This window comes from Solanum tuberosum, unplaced genomic scaffold, assembly GCF_000226075.1.
Source record: "Solanum tuberosum cultivar DM 1-3 516 R44 unplaced genomic scaffold, SolTub_3.0 scf00153, whole genome shotgun sequence".
NCBI lineage: Eukaryota > Viridiplantae > Streptophyta > Magnoliopsida > Solanales > Solanaceae > Solanum > Solanum tuberosum.
The window spans coordinates 559,149-564,833 of NW_006239082.1; the positions used below are offsets into that span (position 1 = coordinate 559,149).

The following is a 5,685-nucleotide window of genomic DNA, read 5'->3' on the forward strand; positions in this document are numbered from 1 at the left end:
GAATGCTATCACTTGCCGGAACCTACACTTTGTAGAAAGTAAAAGAATGGGGTTAGCACAATTAAGTACTAAGTATGATGACCATGCAAAAACATGCTAAAAAGGATATTTGAGTTGAAAGTCATGCTAGTATACCATTTTTGATAAAGTCTTAATAACATGATATTAAAGGCATAATAATCAACACATCCAATATAAGAGTCCTTTATCACAATATAAACATGCTCAACTAGTACCAACATACAATACATAAACACATACGTATACGTCAAGTAAACCATTTCAACCTCTATCTAGAGTTAACCTACGACACACCTAAGTTAGACATGAAGTGGCCGCCCATACTACAAGAAAACAGTCGTTTAGCTACAGACGCAAATCCTAGCTAAAGTGAAAAATCCCTAGCTAATGTCAATTTAGCTAGGAAAATGACCCTAGCAGACTTTCAAAGCTAATAAGCTCTTAGCTAATTTTTAGCTAGCAGATTATGTCATTCCTAGCTAATTTAGCTAAGATATCTCTGCTAGGCTCTTTCCGTAGCAAACATTTTGCTACGATGTATACTAGCTAAATTCCTAGCAAAATTTTCTTGGTCAATGTTGACTTTACTAAGACTTAGCAAGGAATTACCCTATCTAAACTTACAAATTCTCTAGCTATTTTTCAAAGTTTACTTGGAATATTTTCTTTGCTAAATGACTAGCTAAAAATAGCTAGGGATACTTTCTAGATAAATTTGGCTAGAAATTGTATGACGAAATACAAATATAGTTTTCTATATTTGACACAAGAAGAAAAACATAGTTAAATCTAATCAATTTTTCAAAATAAAGCACAATCTAATCAATTTTTCAAAATATCATCAATCCTTGAATAGTGAAGTACATGTTTACTAGCTAAAACATGTCTTAAAACATAAAAACAGTAACAGAAGTTATCTAAGGATTTGGGGTAGAACCAAATCCATCTGGTGGTGGTTGAGGAGTAACACCAAGCATCTGAGCCACAGCAGCTCGAACCGCAATAGTTACTTGAGCTTCCATATTTTCCCAAATTTCCATTTGCACATGATCTTGCATATTCGTCATCCGTTGCTCCAAACACATGGTCAAGAAGTTGTTGAAATTCAGGTGTTTCAAATATTTGTTGAGTAGGAATATTTGAAGGATTCTGAGCAGTGGAAGATATACAATTAGAATTCAAAGAATCTGCCAGCAAACAATTTCTAGAACCAAGCCCATATATTTTTCCTTTTTTAGTTCCACCAACTGTTTCTATCCAAGTTTTCAGTAATTGCTCCTCCGAAACCGTTTTCAATAAATTCACTTCATCTTCACTAGTTTTTTCTCCTTCATCTTCTCCATTTGTGGTCGTGTTTCTCTCCATGTCTCTGTCATCTACTTCAAGACCTTCTTCATTCCTTAATGTTGAAGGTCCACCCACCTTATCCTTAATTATATTTGTAAATGTATTCTGAAAAAGAATAAAGTAATTAGCTATAACATGGTATAACAAAGCTATAAAGTTGCAAAAGGTGCTATGAAAGTACTCAAATTTATTCTGTAATAGAATAAATGGACAACAAGAAATAAACTTATCTTATTAAAGGACTAGAATACTCTAATTGATGTAGTAAACAATGAAATATATATTTGAACTAATACAAGAACATCTTTCCTAAATGCTCTATTGAAACCATATAGGTTCCTTATTCAAACCTTAAGGTGGAATGAGAGTCGGGTAAAAACAAAGCACAATGAGTTCACTAAGAAATACACAGATGGGAAGAAGTTTGGAACAACCGGTTCATATTGAACTGTACTTCCACCACTAGTATGCCTTTAACCTATAACCCACCGAAGATAATTGATGGACGACCAGTAATTGTATTAAAGGCATCAGAAATAGTGAAACAGACCAATGTATGAAATAATGCTCTAGTAATGTATACGTTGTGAAACACCTACTTTCTCCTACATGAACAATTATATTAATGGGTACTACAACTTTGTTTCTGTACCTGAGTCATATTACCACAATGCAGGCTGCTACATAGTGAAATTCCAAAACCAAAACGATAGAGATGAAGTCCTGTTCACTTGCCCTGAATCTGGATTTTATGGATGCCTGGTAAAATAACTATTCTGATGGAAGAAGTGCATGATCATTTTACGCATATAAAGGTAGCAAGTAAGGGTTCCAATTTTTATTGTCTGCTAACAGTGATCTATGCCAAAAATTGTAGAGAGGAAAGGAGAAGCTTATGGCAAGAATTACTTAGAATAGGTTCTATCATCACTGAACCTTGGTGTATTTGTGGAGATTTCTATTCTCCCCTACAAGATTTGGAATGAATGAGGGGCCAACATGTAAGTGAATCTAAATCAAAAGACTTTCAACAAGTAATTAATGTATTAAATCTTATAGATATGAAATTAATTTTTTTGATCACTCATCGATTCTTATTGAGCATTACAGTGCAGATAGTGGACCCCACAAACCTTTCAGATTTCTGAACATACTGACTAAACATGAGAGCTTTTCAAATATTGTTACGATCATTTGGAAACAAAATGTAAAAGGAGGAGATATGTATTGCAAAAAATGAAGTTGTGTAAAGAACCTCTGTAGAGGTTATTGACATAGGAAATGGGGAGCTTGAACAATAGAGTCGCTGAAGCAAGAGAGAAGTTAGAATCCATCCAAAAACAGATCACTCAGCATGTGGGGACTAGTGTATCCAACACTGTATTTGACATAGAAAAAGAAGTTATAGTTGAACATAAAAAATGGTCTTATCTCCAGGAGAAGGTGTTGAAACAGAAATCTAAGGCTCACTGGCTCGAAGTAGCAGGATACAACAACAATAAGTAGTTCATTATCTGTGTGAAAACTAGAGCCAACATGGATAATATTTCTATTTTAACTAGTCTTGATAGTAGACAGCTCCTTAAACATAATGAAATTGAGAAAGAGATACTTCAATTTTATAAAAGCTTGATGGGTTCTTGGAATGATTGTCTGCTAGTATTGAACTAATACAAGAACATCTTTTCTAAATGCTCTATTGAAACCATATAGGTTCCTTATTTAAACCTTAAGGTGGAATGAGAGTCAGGCAGAAACATAATACAATGAGTTCAATAAGAAATATACAGATGGGAAGACGTTTGGAACAACCTGTTCATGTTGAACTATACTTCCACCACTGGTATGCCTTTAACCTATAACCCGCCGAAGATAATTAATGGACGACCAGTAATTGTATTAGAGGCACCAGAAATAGCGATACAGACCGATGAATGGAATAATGCTCTAGTGATGTATATGTTGTGAAAACCATTTGTTTGGTCCTATAGTAATCAACAGGTAATTTTGCATCTTCAGGTAAGAGCTCCTTCAAAAATAGCAAAATTTGATTATAGCAATTGTCACTCATGTTAGACTCAGACTTAATGTTCAACAACCTGCACACTGCTGACAGGGGAGAATGAGTCCGACATCCATCAAACAATGGCTCTTCAGCAGCTTTCAACATTTCAAAAAATTCTTGAGCATTTTGATTAGGAGGTTCTTCTTCATCAACATCCATATCAAATACATCATTGTCTAAGTTGAAACTAGGACCAGCTGCATCCAAGACCATAGTACGATATGGATTTATTGGTGTTCTATTAGAACCTATGTCATCACTTCTATTGGTACTAGGTTGAGGCCTAGAAATTGGTACAAAAGACTCCCCATGTGATTCCCATTGATAAAGATTGGGCATGAAACCATGCTTGTATAAATGAGATCTAATATCATGAGGTTCAAGAAACCCACTACTGTTTTTACATTTTGAACAAGGGAACCTTATACTTCCATTAGAAACGAAATCAGGTTGCATTAATGCAAACTCTATAAATCCACGCACACCTTCTATAAACTCAGCAGTGATTGTTGTTCGACTTGGCACTAGTCTCTTATACATCCACAAACGATCAACTCTAATGGAACTCATGCTTCCTATCTAACAAACAATGACAAAACAATTTTTTTTAATACTTAGTAATTTATTAATTAGCTAGTAATCAAGTAAATGAAATTCAAATTTAAACAGAAATGACCATACAATAAATATCTAATCTAAGAAGGGTTCAATATCACCATTTAATTAAGAGAAAAAAAATGTATTATTCTAATACAAACATAAATATCCTTCTAGTTAGTCAAGTCTAAAAAATTTATGTGATTTCTATAAGGGATGAAATAAATAATACAGAAGCATGTGCATTATACATACCAACACTATTTAGTCACCCAAGTCCAACACAAAATCAGCAACAAAATCGCTTTTGATTCAAGAGGGACTCTATAGAAGAGCAATTGAAGTGCTCAAAGCTCCACCCTTGGAAGTAAAAGGTGGGTATATACAGACACTTATCGTTCAACAAAACAGAAAAGCAGAAGGTGAAAAAATGAAGCAGTGGGCTGAAACAACTTGGACAAATCGCAGATTGTCACTCGCGGAGGCACTAGAGTCATCTGAGTCAACAGCCAAAGTGTCTGTCATAGATACTCGAATAAGCCAAGTCCTGTAGTTGTTTCCTTCCTTAACATATTTTCATCAAAAAGTTTAAGGCACATTAAGTTCATTAACTCACAAGTATCTATATACTTTTTTGGAGATATGATATGCTCTAAACAGCAGAAGGGATTTCGAAAAAATAAAATTAAAATCAGCCACCTCCCACCTCATCAACATCAAACAACTTAGGTTCATCAATTTTAGCATGTAAAGCTCTAGTTTGTGGGATTCAACTATAGTTATTCCTATCAATTACTCAAGTCAAACAAGCATACAACCCTGAAAGTCAGGACATTAACTACATAAAGTCGAACATGAAACTATCACCAATTGCAGCGAAATAATAAAACTAAAACGGTCACCGAAATTGAAGCAAAAGTTCAAGAAAGCAACTTGTGAAGCTAAAAGAGTCGCCTTGAGAAGAAGGTGACGCTTGCTCCAGATCTTTAAGGAAATGTAAAACACAATAAAATTTCCATTACATAAACAGAGGCGTACCTAGCAAACTTCTGACTTTCTCACTGGCTTGTCTTCGATTTGGCAACATACAGAGAAAATCCCAAAATAATTCCAACTTCTTTCTGATGAACAAAATAACAAGTTTCAATCTCAAGCTTCAAGAAAAAAATGCCAATTTTGTGTGAATTTCTATCTCATATCTAACGAAAAACTAGTTTTTCAACAATACCTCTTTATATAAATGAATTCGGTTTAGGAGAACTTCTTACCTTAACTGAAGAAGGAAGTAACGATTTGTGATTTCAAGCTTCTGTAAACTGGAATAAATAGTTAGAATTTTGGGAGCATGATGAAGAGACGTGAAGTAGTGCATCCTTCGTTTACGGGATTTGAAGAAGAGTTCAGTTAATTTGTTCTATTTTGCAGGATTTGAAGCTCAGTTAGGGTTTTACTGCTGTACGTTTCTCGTTCTTCTTCTGATTCTTTTCTTTCTACTTCTTATATTATATTATATATAATTTTGTTGTACTTATTTTGTCCCTACCCTCAAACCTCCCCCCAAGCAACCCCCCTCCAAAAAAATTAAATAATAATTTTAAAGCTTGTTTTTAAATTCAATTTTTTACCCCACCCCCTCCCAAAAAAATATTAAAAAT

General features: G+C 34.2%; 1 long non-coding RNA gene across 1 annotated transcript; it reads right to left on the reverse strand.

The window, feature by feature from the left end:
• Positions 1 to 1,099: 1,099 nt before the first annotated feature.
• Positions 1,100 to 5,514, reverse strand: LOC107061686 (uncharacterized). Its single transcript, XR_001474157.1, has 3 exons — positions 5,299 to 5,514; positions 5,069 to 5,151; positions 1,100 to 1,473 (listed from the first exon to the last, which is right to left on the reverse strand). It is a non-coding gene; the product is annotated as an uncharacterized lncRNA (long non-coding RNA).
• Between the last annotated feature and the right edge of the window lie 171 nt (positions 5,515 to 5,685).